The sequence below is a fragment of the Nannospalax galili genome, unplaced genomic scaffold, assembly GCF_000622305.1.
Source record: "Nannospalax galili isolate Female #2095 unplaced genomic scaffold, S.galili_v1.0 scaffold243, whole genome shotgun sequence".
Lineage (NCBI taxonomy): Eukaryota > Metazoa > Chordata > Mammalia > Rodentia > Spalacidae > Nannospalax > Nannospalax galili.
In genome coordinates, this window is record NW_008353490.1 from 3,403,939 (window position 1) to 3,423,248 (window position 19,310).

Consider the following 19,310-nt stretch of genomic DNA (forward strand, 5'->3'; position numbering starts at 1 on the left):
ACCTGGAGATTTCCAATCCTTTGCAATGAAAAGCTAGTTCAGCACAGTATATACTTAATCAATTTTTGCTGGGAAATAGTGAGTAAAATTAGAGAATGCAGGAACAAATAATGGCTATACAAGTTTAGATGGAATAAAGACTATTAAAGTAAATTTGGCTTTATGAGAGAAAAGTATGAACCCAAATAATTTGTTTCTTATAGAATTTTAAATTCCTCTGACATTAAATACCATTAGGAAGAGTAGGTAAATTGGGTGCATGCATGCTTTCTACTTTACTATGAGAAAATATACAGTATCATGAAAAAGTTCTTATTCCTCTTGCTAGTCTCCTTTACTTCATCAAAGAAGAATGGCATCAGTGCTTCTCTAACTGCTGGTACATTGCATAGCTTCAGCTGTCAACTTGACACTCCTGGGGAGTAGCCTGTGATCAAGTCTGTGAGGCATTTTCTTGATTGCTGAATGGTATGAGAGGGCCCAGCCCATGGTGGGTGGTGCCACCCCTAGTCAGGCAGTCCTGGCTTGTATAAGAAAGGAGGCTGAGCACAAGCCAGTTAAGCAAGTCAGTAAGTGGTGTTCCTCCAAGTTCTATGCTTCAGTTGCTGCCTCCAGGTTCCTGCCCTGAGTTCCTGCCTGTCTTCCCCCAGTGATGAACTATGCCTTGGAAATGTAAGAAGAAATAAACCATTTCCTCCCCAAGTTGACTTTGGTCAGAATGTTTTCTCAGAGCAATAGAAATCAAACTGGAACAACTGGTAATCAAATCATTGATTACTGCTAACAAAATTTGTGTGTTGGGTGTACAAGTATAACGTTACCTGAGACTCACAAGTATTGGCAGGTGAAAGTCTTTTGAAGGGGAATGAGAAGATTAAAATGAGGCATCTGATTAAAAAGTGACAGCAAAAGAGAATATATGATCAGAGAGGACTGCTGCTTCCTGCCTGAATGGCATCAAGGAAATGAAGGAATTGCCTCTCCTCTTCCAGTTTCCTACTCCTTGCTTGCTCATGAATTGTGAAATCCATATGGAATGAGCCTGAGGAATCTGATTTTGGGGTTTTACCCTTAGGGTCCTGCAGTTCCATGATCATACTCATTGAATGTGCCCAGTGTTATAAGACGTATTTTAAGACTATTTGCATGGTGCTTATACATGGTCACATATTAAGAGAGAAAATATTTCTGCTTAATTGAAGAGCTACACAAACAATAACTTTCAAACAGACAAAAGTTAAAGCGAATATATTCTTATATGGGAAATGAGCTACAATGTATACTTATATACAGATATGGCCAGTTAAAAACTTAAATATATTTAGTTGTCTAAAGGGGAAGATAGTAGGACATAGGTGCTAGCAATGGGGAAATTAGAAATATGAGGTTCTTTAAAGGCAGATAGGAAAAGAGAGGTAACAGAGAGGGAGCCAGAAAAAAGAAAAATAGCACCAAGGATATTTGAGAAAATCAAACAGAAACATATTACTTTATACACATACTTAATAATATATTATATACATATGTACATATAAGTGTTTATACCAAATGGAGTAATGGCAAATGGAGTAATAATACTCCAATCAACAAAACCTCAGTGCCAGGCACAGGAAACCTCCCTACAAGTTGTTGGTCAGGATGATCATAGAGACTTCCAAAACAATATAGACTATTGCCATTTCCCTTAGCTGTCTCCCAGAACTTAAAGGTAAAACCTTATTGCTGAAGACATGACACACATCAGACACATGACTTGGAGGAATCAAACTGGAACTACCTGGAAGCTTCCTTCATGAGCAGTGCCACTAATAGGATCAGAAGGTGTTGTGCAAGTTGCCAAGGGAGAAAAGTAATTAGTGATCATACCCAGCTGTGAAGCCTATGCATCACAAGGTTAAGCCTAGCAAAATATTCTTAATGTTGCAGTAGTGGCACTTTCATCTTAGCAATAACCAACAACCCTTTAGCTGGACATAAGCCCTGCTCAGTAAGATGGAATTCATGCCTAGTACTATAAACCTAACCAAATACCCATGGCTACAGATGCCAGAGATACTAAAGATGAAATACAGCATACTAACTAATGCTGAAATGAAAACTGGCTTTCTCCAGGATAGAGCTCCCTGGGAGATTAAATTGAGATGGAGTCTGGGTAACATGGAGGGAGTGGAGGCAGAAGAAGAAGGCAAAGAAATTGCCTATATTTTATTATGTAAATGCATAATTATGTAAGCACTGATGTATGAAATTCTCAAAAGAATAAAAATTTTAAATTTTTAAATAAAACATCTCAACCAATGTAAAAGGAACAAAATTTGCAAAAAGTATATTCAGACATGATAGAGAAATACAATTGGAGATTAGAAAATCAGTAAGAAAAAAGAAATCTGTCATGTATCCTTTGAATTTTCCACCAAAAACCCACAAGTCCTGCTTCATATTTCTTCTCCCTTCTGCTCTAGGCTTGTCATGCTTTTTCTATCTTCATCTTTCTTTTATTTATTATTTTTATATTTTATGTGTACAAGTGTATTGCCTGCATGTATGTAGGTGCACCCATGTTGTACAGTGCCCATGGAGGTTAAAAGAGGTATCAGATCCCCTGGAACTGGAGTTACAGATGGTTGTTGACTATCATGTAGGTGCTGAGAATTGAACCCTGATCCTCTGAAAGAGCAATCAATGCTCTTAACCACTGAGTCCTCTATCCAACCCTTATCTTCCTATCTCTAGGCTCACAGCAGCAACATAGTAACATACCACCCAGAAGCCACTAAATGGTTCTGGGCATCATCATCATAGACCCAGAAATCCCCCAATTCCTCCCTACTTGGAATCAGTCACTGGGAACTGCCTCAGTGAAGGCTGCCTTTTCTCCCCAGAGAGACAACCTGCCTTCAGAGTCTCACTTCTTTCTATCATCAGAAGCAAGCACCAGTGATGGCAAATGTGCCTGGCAGGACACTGTTCAGTTCAGATGCCGCTCTAGAGTGGTCACATAATCGAATAGACCTCACCAAACCACATACAGTTCTCATCCCCATAAATTATAAAGAGCAGTGTTTGCATCCTTCCTGCTACATAACTCTTCAGAAAGCATTTCACTTGTGTTTTCAATATGGTTTCACATAATAATTTTAAGTTGCCATGAGAAAGGGGTGAAAGGTGATAAAATGCCAATAAAAATTCATATGTTCCAGATTTTCCACTCAATTGAAAAGTAGTTGCTTTAAAGCAGTATTATGTGATTAAAATTTTGATTTTCTTAATTTCATTAGTTTTAAATTATTTATATACAGGTTATGTTATGATCATGTAATAAAATACTTTGTTTCTGCTGAAAATAGCAACAAGTGAAGTTTTTGTTTTCTTACTTTTCATATACAATGCTGATTTAAAATAACAACAAATTTCTTTATAATGAGCTAAATAAAAAAAACATTATTTTAAGTTGGTACAGTCTGAGAAGTTACTGTTAACTTGTGTAGCTTAAAAGTGTATTATCCAGAGTGGCTGTTCTGTCCTCCATCTGGCTTAGAAACTGAGAACTCAGCAGACCACCTGAGAGCTCCTGGATCTGGCCTCTTCGTGGTACAGATAGAATCACACTGAAATGGGCCAACAGCCCATGGAAAACAGATGATGCAGAGACTTGAAAGTTCAGTGCCTTGCCAGAATGGGAGGAAGATCACCCACACCTACCACCCCCTCCAAGGCTCAGGGACTTTTGCAGAAGAGGTTGGCACAAAGAATGTAAGAGCCGGTGGAAGGGGTGGAGTGTTAACTGGAAATATCCTCCAGTGCTGGCAAGCTATAGCCACACCTCCTTCCCACGATCATCAAGGAGTAGAGTCGAGGGGGGAATCAGTTACCCCTCCCACCCAATCAGTGGATCTTAGCTGTGTGGGGGGAGGGGCAAAGCCAAGAACACCAAGAGTCACCTCTCTCACCATTTTTTGCAGGTGTTGGGAGGTCACAGAATCTATTTTTGAGTGTGAATTTTACAGCACAGCCAGAAATGTGGGGCACCCGCTCTTCTGTAAACAAACCCCTATGCTATACTCTGTTAAAAAAACAATAAATAAAATATATTTTAAAAGTGTATTATCACTGTCTTCACTGGTTATATTTAAGGACCTTTAAACAAATTTGTTAGAAATTGGCTCCTGTTAGTCACATGTGATATATTACATTTATTGTGAGTTCATATGCTACTGACATACTTTTATATAAAAAATAGTGCATTTATATAAGTAATATCATTTGCAAACTCATCGCATAAAATATGAACACTTTAAAATAAATATATGCCTGTTCATTTTACTGATAATAAATTTTAATATTATACTTAAATAAATTCACTTTTGTAAAATATTGTTGATTGCAATTGGAATTTGATTGAATTATTGAAATTTAATTAAATTATTTGAGGGGGATTTAAAACAATATGGTGGCTTTCATAATTTATCTAACTCAAAGGTATGTGTGTTTGAGGCACTTTATCCTAATGTACTGTAAATGAGTGTGACTGAATGTGTGTGTGTGTGTGTGTGTGTGTGTGTGTGTGTGTTCACACAGGGCAGATGCAGGAAGTACACTTTGTAGAAAAAAATGTGTGTATGTTTGCATATATATGATATTTTCTATTTGAGAAAAATTTCCTCATGAGTACATGAATGAGCATCAAATGATCATCTTGTGACCCCAGTGAACAGTTTGCAAAGTCACATAAATAATACTGTGAAATAGTTTCATATAAAATTCTGCCATTTTCTTGAAAAACAGTATGCATTTCCAACACATCTTGGAATCCCCATAGTACTGTTACAAAGTAAATATAGTAAATAGAGTGACTTCTTTTATGACTAAAGTTATAGTTCTATCAGTATTCCACAATTGACAGTTATTTATTTCTTGGTATCTTTAAATACATGGATAGGTAGCTCAGTCATCAACAGTTGCTCTAAAAATAATCAGACAGCATGTTTATTATATAGCCTGAAGAATACCCAAAAGATATTCCATACAGCCAAACATCTGTTCTCTAAAGGAGCTGGCATGTGGGGAGAAAAGTATAATTTAGACCTTTACCAATCTGCATATGGTTAGAATATCCTTTATAACACTAAGCTTCAGTTCCAAAGAAAACTATTCTCTCTCTACTGGTGGACCAGAAGGACACAGTCCCTATATCAACCCCTAAGATACTAAGTACGTAATGAGTAAATTTTTCCTTCACTCTCATTTCTGTAACTTTTAAACTGCCAGAATAAATGAAATACAAATGCGTTAGGAAAAAATATTCTTTTACAATGCTAGAATATGGGATAGCAAGATGATTCAGCAAGTAAAGGCATTTGCCACTAAGCACAGAGACCTGAGTTTGATCCATTAGACTCACATAGTGGAAGAATAGAAATGCCTCTTGAAAATTTTCCTCTGACCTCCACACATATGTTGTTGCATGCACTCAGGCACACAGGCTTACGTGCGTGAGTGTGTGTGTGTGTGTGTGTGTGTGTGTGTGTGTGCATGTGTGTGTGCATGTGTATGACTCCAATGCTGGTTAGAGATTTATTTTTCTTTCTTTTTCTTCTTCCCAACCTTGCATTACACCTGTCTTTCTGTCTTCCTGACTTCCTGCTTTTTGTATCTTGTTCATATAATCTCAACAGGACTCCCGAATCAAGAGATACTCAAACCACATCTTGTAAGTCACTGCAAGACTATAAATAGAAAATGGAAATAGTACTATTATCTGATAAATAGTTGATATAATTTGTATTTGTATCTCTGTGTGGGATGTGAGAGAGACAGAGACAGAGAAATACAGAGAAAGAGAAGGTTTTCTGTATCCCAGACTGTTCTCAACTTGCTATACAGATGAGGATGAACATCTAGCCCTCCTGTTTCCACCTCCTAAGTGCTAGGATTGCAGGTATCCATCACCACTCCTGCTTTTATGTGGTGCTGGAGAAGCCACAGCATCCTGCATGCTAAGCAAACATTCTACCCACTGAACTCTTTCATAGACTGGACCTTGAATGTTCTGCAAAGCCCGTGTTTTGGAACCTTGATTGTCAGGTGCTATTGGGAAATGATAGAATTGTGACGAGATGGGAACATGTATAATATCTTCGGGTCATGAGAGGTAAGCCCTTGCTTGTCCTCTTCCTTTTTTATTTTTTATTTTTTTCCTTCTTTGCCATGAGTTTCATGTGTGTATGTGTGCCTGTACAATGACTCCCAGAGTCTTAAAAAACATTTTTTTTTATTTCAGGCCCAAAATGAGTTGACCAGTCACAACTGTAACTTTTAAAACTGATCCAAAGTAAATATTTTCTCTTCATATGTTGATCATCTCAGTGCAGGAAGTACTACATAAACCTGGTGTGGAGATACAACCACTCAGGAAGTGGAGGTAGGAGGAACAGAAATAAAGGTCATCCTCAACTACATAGGGAGACCAGCCTGCAATAGTGAGACTGAGAGAGGAAGAGGGGGTGAGGGAAGAAAGGAGGAGAAGGAGGGGGAGAAGGGAGAGGACTAGGAAGAGGGAAGGAAGACAGGGGAGGGTGAAAGAGAGAGGAGGGAAAGGAAGAGGAGAGAGGGAGAGGAGAGAAGGAAAGAGACTACTAGAAGGGAAAGGAAAAGAGAAATTAAAGAAAGGAGAAATGAAAAGAAATGACTATCTTACATATTTAGTGATAGAAAACAACACACCAATTTACTGACAGCATAAAAGGTATTTAAGTAGATAATACCTCATCTCTCGAAATTTCATAATGTTCTGTTTCCCTCTATTTTATTTGTTAACTCTGTGTAACTAGACTTAAATGTATTACATGGACTGCTTTGTCTATATTGAGAAGGAAAAAAATGACAGAAAGTAAGATTCCCCAAGCCAAACATTTCTTTATTCAAATCAAATCAACCATCTGAATCGATCTTATAATGTCTTCATGTGCCTCTTAGAATGGTGAAAACAGCAGATGAGGGTCTTTTACATGTGTTGTAAGACTCTGAGAGTCATTGTACATGACACACAGACACACACACGCACGCGCGCGCGCGCACACACACACACACACACACACACACACCTCTCCATGTGAATTGTCAAACATTAAGATCACCATGAAAAATATATCTTGTTCCTCATTATTGCTCTTTAAACAGAGTAGAAATCAGTACCTGGTACTTATATGGTAGCACATCTTAGATCATGCTGAATTTCAATAAAGTAGTAAATGAACTCTAAATGCAACGTAATTCATTTATTTGTATGTAGCAAGAATGTCAAATAATATTTATCTGAAGCTTGAATGTGATTTCTTAGTTCCCACAAATCAAAAGATGGCAACATTCCCAATCACATCTTGATCCAGAACTCACTCTCAGAAACCCCTTGACTTGATTTCCTCAAATAGGGCTATCCAGGTGACTCACAAATCACAAAAATCACAAAAAAATTAGACTTTTTGGATTTTTAGATGTTCTTACCTGAACAAGATAATTCTAGGACCAACTACAGTAATAACATAAAAAGACATTCTGGTTGCTATAAATTAGAATAAACTAAGGTTTTATGAATAAAATTTGTAAGTTGGTTGCAAAAGGAATTTGGAAGGGTAGAAAATGGGTTTGGTATAGTAATAAAATGTGTACCCATTAAGAAGGGATGTCTACTAGTGGAAACTGCACTGTCACATGATAGTTATGTCACCGTGGAATATGACCTACATGAGGGCAGAGACAGTGCCTCATCCTCACTCATCTCTCTCCTTTGGAATGTGTATTTAGTGGTGTCAGAACTGAGCTATCTTTATTAAATGGATTGGATGGATGGATGAAAGTATTAAAGAATAAGCAACTATAACACAGAACTTTGATAATGAAATTTCTACTAGAGAAATGTGAGAGAAACCAATCTGAATTTAAGAAAAGAACACAACTGTTCCAGGTGCAACTGTTCCTGTGCAGGAAGAAAAGACTGAATGCAGCCGTCAAGACTTTTCAAGAACATTTTGTAAGAAACACTCCTTACAATTAAAAATTGGGGCTCCATCTTCAGCATGAGCAGTTCAACTCACTCCCCAAACTTAGTCCCCCTTCTAGTCTATGGGCCCAGGCCCTCTCTGCTCTTTCTGCCCCAGATCTCTGCACTACCCTCTTAGTCCAGATCTGACCACTGTGACCTGATCCTCTGCACCTAGACCGGCTCAATTCTCCAGTTCAGTTTGTTAGACCCACCACAGGCTGTCCCTACTCCCCACCTTGCCCATGGCTTCCTGACCTCCCTGCCAAGACCTGCCTACTACTCTCACAAATCAGATCCTACTCACTGTGCCTTGATTCCCCTGAAGTCTGAGGAGCTCATCTCTCTTCCAGCACCCTGTCCATCTTCTACCCTTTGGGGCAGGCTGGCTCTGCTGTTACTACCCCAGATCTCTGTACTACCTTCTTAGTCCACAACCTTCACTGCAACCTGATTGCCTGCACGCAGACAAGTTCAGTTCTCCAGCTTATGATATTAGTCCTTCTATAGGCTGTCCCTACCTCACTTTTCCCTTGGTCTCCTGATCTGCCTGCAACAGAACATCCTACTACCCTGGTAAGTCAGATCCCACCCACTGCACCTTGATTCCCTTGCAACCTGAACAGCTTCACTCTCTCCTGTCATTGGAGCTTCTTCTAGCCTTGGGCCCAAGTCAGCTGCTGCTCTTTCTACCCCAGATCGCTGGACTGCCCTCTCAGCCTAGACCTGACCATTGTGTCCTGATACCCTGCAAACAAAGTAGCTCAATTCTCTAGCTGTCTTTTTTAAACCCTCCACAGGCTGTGCCAACCCCCATCTTGCCCTCCTCATCTGCCTACCACAGACCTGCCTACTCCCCAGACCAGCTTACTACCCTGGGAGAACCTGAAATCCACACGAACTAACTTTTCATACCTGAGCAAAAAGCATCCAAGCTACATCAACAGTATAAACAGAAGCAAACTTCAACTAAACAAAGACAGAATAGAATTTCCCATCAGACACACAACCAACAAAAGATATCCATACACCCCAAAGACAATGTAAAAACACAAATAATATGAAAAACCAAGAGAGAATGCCCCCAACAAAACACAGCAGTCCTACAGAAGTGTACTACAGTGAGAATCAGCCTGAAGAACCCCACCACGCAGAATGTAAAAGAACAAACAGAAACATGATCAAAGAACTTAATGAATAGAGAAACAACTCAAAGAACTGAGGATAAGCATAAACCTTTGACTGAAGCTCAAGAAAATGCAAATATGAAGCTGAATGAACTAACAAAAACAATCCAGGACTTGAAAAGTGAAATCACAAAAGAGATAGAAATGCTGAAGAAAACCCAAGCTAAAATGAAGATGAAACTTAAAAATTCAGTAAGTCAATTTGAAATGACAGGAGAAAGCCACACGAGCAGAATGAATGAAATGGAAACAGAATATGAAGACTGAAAAGCAGAGCTGAAGAACTGGACTGCTGAAGCAAAGGCTAGGAAAAAAATTAAAAACATGGGAATAGAATATGCAGGAAATGTAGCACACTATGAAAAGACCAAATCTACGCATCATAGGCATACAGAAAAGAGAAGAATCTCAGGTCAATAGCACCGACCAGATCTTTAAGAGGATTACAGAAAAAAACTTCCCCAAATTAAGAAAAGACACAAGAAGCACATAGAACACCAACTAGACAGGACCAGAACATAAACTCCCCATGGCATTTCAGAGTTAAAACGTCAAATGTTCAGAACAAAAAGAGGGTACTGAATGTTGCTAGAGAAAAGCAGCATGTTACATACAATGAAAAACACATCAGAATTAAAGCTAACTTTTCAATGCAAACTATGAAAGTCAGAAGCATCTGGGCCAAAATATACCTACTTCTAAATGATCATGGATGCCAACCCAGAATATTTTACCCAGCAAAAGTATCTATCAGAGCCCAATTAAGCAAATTCAAACAGCAATGAAAATCCTCTCTACTAAAATAAGTTCAGACCCAGATAGTTTCACAGGAGAATTCTACCTGACATTAAAAGAAGCTCTAAAACCAATATTTCTTAAATAAGTCAAAAAGATAGAAACAAAGGGAGAACTTCCAAAATGCTTCCATGAAAACAGTATCATTATAATACAAAACCAAGTAAAGACACAAGAAAAAAAGAAAACTATAGGTTCATATCCTTAATGAACACAAATGCAAAGATTCTCAACAAAGTGCTTGCAAACTGCATACAGGCACACTTTAAGAAGATCACCATGATCAAGTCGGGTTTATTCCAGAGATCCAGAGATGGTTCAATATACATGTCAATAAATGTAATAAATAATATAAATGGACTTAAATACAAAAATATCATGGTCATGGCAATAGATGCGTAAAAGGCCTTTGACAAAGTACAACCTACATGTATGTTAAAAAATCCTTGCAGGCACTGAACTGGAGGGAACATACCTCAATATATTTAAAGCTATATGTAAGAAACCAATAGCAAGCATCATTCTAAATGGAGAAAATCTGAAAGCATTCCTACTAAAATCAGAACGAGACATGGCTGTCCACTATCACCACTCCTCACTATAGTGCTTGAGACTCTTACTAGAGCAATAAGATAAGAGAAGAAAATTAAAGGAGTACAAATTGGAAAAGAAGGGGTCAAATTATCACTATTTGCAGAAAATATGAAAAAATTTGAGACCCAAATTATCTGAGACCCAAAAAATTCCACCAGAAAACTACTAGAAATGATCGATACTTTCAGCAAATTGGTTACAAAATCAACCTACAAATATCAGTAGCCTTTCTATATACCAATAACAAATGTTCAGAGAAAGGATTCATGGAAACCCTCCCATTCACAATAGCCTCAGCAAAAATAATATATCTGGGACATTAACCAAAGATGTTAAAGATGTCTACAATGTAAATTTTAAGTATTTAGAGCTAGAAGAAGACACCAGGAGATGGAAGGAAAGCCTATGTTCATGGGTTGTTAGAATTCATATTGTGATAATGATGATCCTACCAAAAGCAATAAACAGATTAAATGCAATGCCAGTCAAAGTCCCCATGATATTCTTCAAAGATTTAGAAAAAAAGTCTATGCTAATATTCATATGGAATCACAAAAGACCTCAGTAGCAAAAGCAACCTTGATCAAAAACATTAACGCTGGGGGGATCACCATACCAGATCACCTAAATGTCCCTCAACTGAGGAATGGATAATGAAAATGTGGAACATTTACACAATGGAGTTCTACTCAGTATTAAGGAAAAACAAAATCATGAAATTTGCAAGTAAATGAATGGAACTAGAAACTGCTATACTATGTGAAGTCCATAGACTCAAAAAACCAAGCAATGTATGTTTTTCCTCATTTGCAGATCTTAGCATCAATACCTTGTATGTAAATATATATTTTATTGCAACAGCAGGATTCAGGAAAATGAATGAAGCAGGGAGGTTAAGGGAAAGAAAGAGCCTGGGCAACAGGGATACTAGGAAATAATTGTTACCAAGGGGAAATGGGAAAATGGGGTTATTCAACTGTGAATAGAGAAGGAAAGGGCATATAAGGATTAAATGGGATAAAAGAGCTCAAGAGAAGGGGATAATAGGAAACAGGTATTATCAAGGGGAATAAGAGGATCCTTAAACTAGAGAGGGAGGAGGGAGGTTAGACAGGGAGAAAGATAAATAAAGCCCAGTTGACATAAAACCCCTCAAAATGCACAAAACTATCTGAATATGAGTGCATGTGTATACATGAAGACTATATAACAAGAGACACAAGTGCCAGGCAGGAGAAACGTCCCTTCCAGCTGTTGGTCATAGTAGTTCAAGAGACTCCCAAAATAACAAAGGCTATTGCAGAGTCTCTGATTACCTCCCAGAACATGAAGGTAAGGCCTTATTTCTCAGGACAGATAGACTTCAGACACAGGACTTGGAGCATTGGAGCTGGAACTGGCATGAAAGCCTTCTCACTGAAGACTAGTTCTCATAATATCAGAGGAGATTATGCAATCTGCTAAGAGAGAAAATCAATGAATGGACCAGCCCAGCTGCAAAGCCTAATAACCACAACAAATGACACAGTGAACTATCTCTATTGGTACAGTAGTAGCCCCTCTATCTAGATGGCAATCAACAGCTATCTACTTGAACTTAAAGCTCTGTGAATGGGAGGGAACTCATAGCACTGTCAATGCAGTCAAATACACATGACTGGAGGGGTCATGAATCTATCTTATCTCTAGAAATGAAATTCTTACTGTACACTAAATATGGATCCTTATATTTACATAAAAGTATACCATATATGAAGCTTCTTTCTACAACAGATGTAGGCTATTACAGAGTTCTACAACTGGTCACACAGAGATTATATGTCTGAGAGATTCCCAGCCCTAAATGACACATCTACAAGGGAACCTCTACACCTAGGACCCAGAATACAGAGGAACAGGGAGTAAAGAGAATAATAATACATCCCTCAACTCTCAAGAGTGAAGCTTCCTCACACAGTAGAGTGGAATGCTCACAGAAGACCACAACCACCCATCAGAGAATAAGAGACTGAAAAGTGCATGTCCCTGCAAAAGACCCTATATTAATCCTTGCCCACCCATAGCTCAGGGACCATTGTGGAAGAGGGAGCAGAAAGATTGTAAGCACTGAGGTGGGCACATGAACATAAAGAAATTTGGGATTTTGCTCATATGAGCATGTGGCAATGATGACAGCATGCACAGGACCCACGCTTACTCAATCGGACAAAAATCCAGGCTATAACCAGAGAAATGGGCAGCAGGCCCCAACCCTACTGAAGGAACTACTGGCAACTGGTACTATGGGGTAAGGGAGAAAGAGTCGTCTTGAAGGGAGTAATTCTAGATAGGCTGACTAGACTCCAGTGGATGAACTTGCACTGAGAGACTTCTGGGTGCAAATGCTTGACTGGATAGGGCTTAACATATATGATAGAATGCATGAAATCCTTTGGGGGCTATGGGAGGTTGTGAAAGGAGGAGGGGTTCTAAATTTGATTAAGATATAATATAAGAAATGCATAAAAACTAAATAAAATAATTTTTAAAAAATAAATAAAAATTACACCTTCAAAATAATTTCTTAAGAGAACTTATGCCTTAAAACATTACAGTAAATTGTTCCAGGTGAAAGCATAGGCTGTTTTATGCATGTCTGCGCAGCTTTTCTGTGCTCCAGATATGAAATCACACTCTACACACACTCACAGATACACACACACACACACACATACACACACACACACACACACAATTTAAGAATCATTTATATTAACAAAGCTACTTGCTTTCAGAAAGGACTAGCCTTCCTTCATGTGTGATTCCCTTAGCAGAGTTCCCCTCAACATGGTTCTGTGCTATCTAATCTTTCTTTTAATCTTCCTTTCTAATCGTCATGAATCTTTAAAGAAATTTCTGTTTCATTCCTGCTTTACTATGCCTCAGCTGGCTGATGATTACCTGTCCCTGGGTAGCTCTGCTACTGCTGAGGAATAGTCTTGGATATGGATTTAAACTCCAGGGCCTGTCAGTAGGGTTTCTTCACTCCAACTTTGTGTTCCAAATCCTTGCAGAAAAGACAGGGCACACCTGCCTGGCTCCCAAGCCAAGAACTGCTGTTTTTAACAGTGTCTCAGGATTTCAGAGAAAATTTAGGAAATCAAGTTGTTCAACCTGATGTTCATTTGGACAACTTATATTGGCCTATTGACACATCACAATATCACACAGCATGTGCGCCTAAATACTGGTCTTCATCAATATCAGAGGGGAAAAAGTACAAATAGTAACTGCAAACACTCTAACCTCTCGAAATTGTATCTCCTCCTAATTTTCCATATCTTAATACTTGATTTTATCTATCTATAAATGTGTGACTACAAGTGAGTGCTGGAGGTAGGAAGGGAATTTTTAAGATAAATAAAACTCTCTCTTCCTTGGTTTTCACCCTTCTCCTTATGGCAACCTAGCAGTGCCTCTTCTAATGACTCTGCTAATTCTTTCATATTCCAAATTGCTCCATAGGACCTGGGTTTGATTCTCAGCACCAAATGGTGGCTAATAACCATCTTGCAACTCCATTTTCAAGAGATTTGACACCCACTTCTGGCCTCTTCAGACATTGCATGAAATAGGTGCACTTACATACATCCAGGCAAAGCATTCATATACATAAAATTAAAATAAGTAATAAGTAACCCCCGAAAATAATAGAAGGAATTGTATGACACTGGTTTCTAAAATTTGAGAGCCCCTTTACAAGGAGTTCTGCAAATGAGCCCAAAGAAAATGGCGAAAACAGCTATTGTAATTAGCTGATACCTGAAAAGAAAAGGGAAAAGTTTCAGTATTTTCAAACTGAAAAATTTATACTTATACTTATATTCAAATTAGTAAATTGAATCTGAGCATTTTTCCCAGGGCCCTTAGCATACTTTATTATCAGTCCTTTATCTCATCACTGGGAACTCAGTATTTAGAGTTATTCACGGAATTTGACACCAAACATACCAGTAACATTTGTCAGTTTTCATAAATATACTAATAATTTTGTCACAAACGACATTTTCTTTATATGAACATACACAATCATGTGTTGCTTTATATCAGAAGTGGACATAAATGATCTTTTATACATGCCTAACCCTAGTTTCTTTCCCTATGTACTGGAACTCACGCTGAGTAACAGAGGAAATTAATTCTTTGTTGTTGTTGTTGTTGTTTGAGACAGCTGACCTAGAACTTGCTATGTAGGCCAGGCTTACTTGGATCTCACAGAGATCAGATTGCCTCCACCTCCTGAGTGCTGAGATTAAAGGTATGTACCACCACACCCACCTTGAGACTACTTAAATCGCCATTATTCATAACAAACTTTCTGTAACCTAAATAGGAAGTCTAGGTCTTTTAGTTCATTGATAACTAGTATATAGTCCACATTGTTATGTAAAAATATCTAAGATCCTCATTTTTCTTTATAAGACATTTTCATTACTTAGATTTCAGAAAATAATACCAGCTTCAATGGTGTGTTTATAGGTAATAACAATTTATTTGACGAGCTAGCCCATATTTACAATTCAAGAAATCATCTCCAGATTCTGTGATTTGTGGCAAGTGGGTCTAAAAAACATTGTAATAGCTAGATAAGTAGTTCATTCAAGTATGTTACACATAGAAGCTTCTGGAACTATTTTTCCCTCAAGGAGTGTTCTAGTCAAGTTTTGCTGACAAGTTTTTTTCCAAAAGAAGGAACACCAGAGATGAACATTCTCATCAGTTCCTACATCTAAGAACTAATGAGTGTGCACCAGTTTTATGTATCTTCACTACATATTTTTTACCCAAAACTGAACTAGCAAGTTTATTAAAAGTGAAAAGAAAAATTTTAGGTAGGTGTTTACAGCTTTATACTCTTACAAAATATAAACTTATCATTTTGCTTGTATTTCTCTAGCAAATATAACTGAGTTGCATCAATTATCTTTTTAATAGTCAAGTGTTTCATAATGAGCAGCAGGTACTGGCTTGCAATCAGTGTCTCCAAAGAGTAAATAAATGGCGATAGCAAAAGAAACATATGCTTTACAAGCATACGGCATCTTGTTCCACAGAAGCTTAAAACAGTTATTCTTACACTAATTTGCATCTCAGATAATTTAACATGAAGTTAAATAATCAGTTTTAACCATCAATTTCAGCTGAGCTTTGAGTACTGCTCAACACTGAGAAAAGTTGTAAAATTTTAAGCTTACAAATCACTTAATGACCCAGAATCATGAACCAACACTAACGTGAGTTGCCATCACATTTGATTCCATTTCGTTGAGATCTTAGTCTATCAATTCTCAGAATAACACTAACATCATGTAGACAGACACGATATTTACTGAGCCATTGTTTTAAAAAGAAGCCTACTGACATAGAGTAAGAATAATGAACTAAAAATCATGGTAGATTATAAGAGGTTAAGTCAAACTTTTCTATGGATAAAACTAAGAAGAACTTAGTGCATTTCTACATAAACACCCATATTTTCTTTAGAAAGTAGTGAGATCATTCACCAGATAAAGTCAAGAGAGACACCCCAACTGTCCCCTTTTAGAGCTTCTTTATCCCCTTTCTGGCTTATTTAGAGTCAGTGGTTCCAGATACTGGCATAGGTTGTCTTATACATGTCCACCCAGCATTTCTGAGCCAATTTTAACTATTACAGTGGTCAATATTAGTCTTCAATTTGACAAACCTGAAAGAAAGGACACTCAGTTGAACAATTTCCCCCATCAAAATGGTCTGTGGGAAACTCTCTGGGAAAACTTCTTAATTGATAACTGATATACAAAGGCCCAGCCCACTGTGGCTATGCCATTCCTAGGCAGCTGGGCTTAAGCTCTATAAGAAGGGTATGTTCAAAGACCTAGAGGGAATTGGACTGGAGGGAACATACCTCAACATAATTAAAGCCATTAAACAAACCCAGAGCCAATATCATTCTAAATGGAGAAAAACTGGAAACATTCCCATTAAAATCAGGAACCAGACAAGGATGTCCACTATCTCCACTGTTTTTCAATATAGTGCTTGAAACTCTTGCTGGAGAAATAAGACAAGAGAAGGAAATTAAAGGAGTATTAATTGGAAAAGAAGAGGTCAAACTATCACTTTTTGCAGATGATATGATACTATACCTAAGAGATCCCAAAAGTCCCACAAAAAACTCCTAGAACTGATCAATACCTTCAATATAATGGCAGGTTATAAAATCAATCTACAAAAATCAGTAGCCTTTCTATATACCAATAATTAGCAACTGGAGAAAGAATACAAGGAAATGCCCCCATTCACAATTGCTACCAAAAAATTAAAATATATTGGAATAAATCTGAAGAAAGACACCAAAGAGCTCTACAATGAAATTTTTAAATCCTTAAAGAAAGAGATTGAGGAAGACACCAGGAGATGGAAGGACCACCTATGTTCATGGATTGGAAGAACTAATATTGTTAAAAGGATCATCCTACCAAAAGCAATATATAGATTCAATACAACCCAAATCAAAATTCCTGTGACCTACTTCAAAGAATTAGAAAAATGTATCATTAAATTCATATGGAGGCACAAAAGACTCTGGATAGCCAAAGCAACCCTGAGCACAAAGAGCAACACTGAGGGGATTACTATATCAGATCTCAAAATATACTACAGAGCCATAGTCATAAAAACAGCATGGTACTGGCACAAAAACAGACACATAGATCAATGGAACATCACTGAAGATCCAAACCTGAGTACATGTGATTTCATCCAAGTGATATTTGACAAAGCTGCCAAGAACACACAATGGAGGAAAGACAGCATCTTCAACAAATGGTGCTGGCAAAACTGGATCTCCACCTGTAGAAGAATGAAACTAGATCCTATTCTCCACCTTGCACAAAAGTCAACTCTAAATGGATCAAGACTTCAATGTGAAACTGGAAACCCTGAAACTATGAGAAGAAAATATTGGCAGTAACTTACAGGATATAGGTGTAGGAAAGGATTTTCTAAATCAGACAGAAGTTGTTCAGGAATGAAGGTCAGCAATCAATAAGTGGGATCTCATTAAACTAAAGAGCTTCTGTACAGCAAAAGAAACAATCAAAAAGTGAAGAGGAAACACACAGAATGGGAAAAAAATCTTCCCCAGAGACACATCTGACAGAGGTTTAACATCCAGAATATATAAAGAACTCAAAAAACAAAGAATTGAGAGACCAAATGATCTAATTAAGAGATGGCCTAAAGATATAAACAGAGAGTTCTCCAAGTAAGAAATAAAAATTGCTAAGAAATATCTCAAAAAGTGTTCAACATCCTTAGTAATTAGGGAAATACAAATTAAAACCACCCTAAGGTATCACCTTAACCCAATCAAACTGGCTAGGATCAAGAGAACAAATAATACTAAATGCTGGCAAGGATGTGGAGGAAGGGGAACACTCATTCACTGCTGGTAGGATTGAAAACTTGTGCAACCTCTATGGAAAACAGTGTGGCAAACTCTTAAAAAACTAAAAATGAACATACCATATGACCTGATTATACCACTCTTTGGCATATACCCAAAGGACTCATTCTATTGTAGAGACACTTGTACAACCATGTTTGTTGCTGCTCTTTTCGCAATAGCTAAGAGATGGAAGCAACCTAAGTGTCCCTCAACTGACGAGTGGTTAAAAAAATGTGGTATATTTACACAGTGGAGTTCTATTCAGCATTAAAAAATGATGAAATAATGAAATTTGTAGGTAAATGGATGTATCTAGAAACTGTTATAGTAAGTGAAGTAACACAGACTCAGAAAAACAAACAGCGTATGTTCTCCCTCATATGTGTCTCCTAGCACCAAATCCTTATAAATTCCAAGTTCTTTTAGTAAGAAGATGCTATAGCAGTCCCTTCTGCATGAAATATCTACCATTATCATGACTTCAGCTGAGCCTGATTGCTAAACATAGTCACAATTGGGCTTGCTAATGATTGTGCTCATTCATTAAAGGCATGCCAAGCAGGGTCACTGGACCCTCACCTGACTATCCAGCCACTCTTCCCAGCCAACTAGTCCAGCCTTGGAAGACAATAAAAATGAGGAAGAACCCAATAGAGGGATGCTTTTGGGAATCTTTGTCAAGAAACTCCAATGGACTTTCATATGAACATTTGAAAATTGCCCTGTTCTGACTTTTTTCTAGTTCCCTGTCTAGAACTTGTAATGCTCATTACTCTTGCCTTTACTTCTCCTTCACATCTCCCTTTCATGATTCAAGGACTTTCTTCTTCCCTTAGAGATAAGAGTTATGCAATTTGGGAGTCTTTTAGATAGACCCACTGAAGCAGTACTTCAACTGCTTCACCCTGCGTCCCTGTTCATCATGGAAGAAGCCAGAGCGGTCGTTGTCCCTATTCCCTATTGGCAATTTGGGTAACCCCTTCAGAGGATGGTGTGATAAGAATAGAAGGTAGGATTTGGCTAGGCAGTTAGGGTAAAAAGACCCCCCAAAAATGTAGCCAGTTTCTTGGCTAAAAGTTAAAATGTCCTTGGGCCTATTAGCAACATACTCCATTCCAAGGGCCAAAAATTTTGAAAATATTTGGGAGCTTCTATCTAATCCTTAAAAGATTTTAGGGTTACCTTTTCAGAGGGGGGAATGTTAGAGTAGCCAAATGCCCCATTT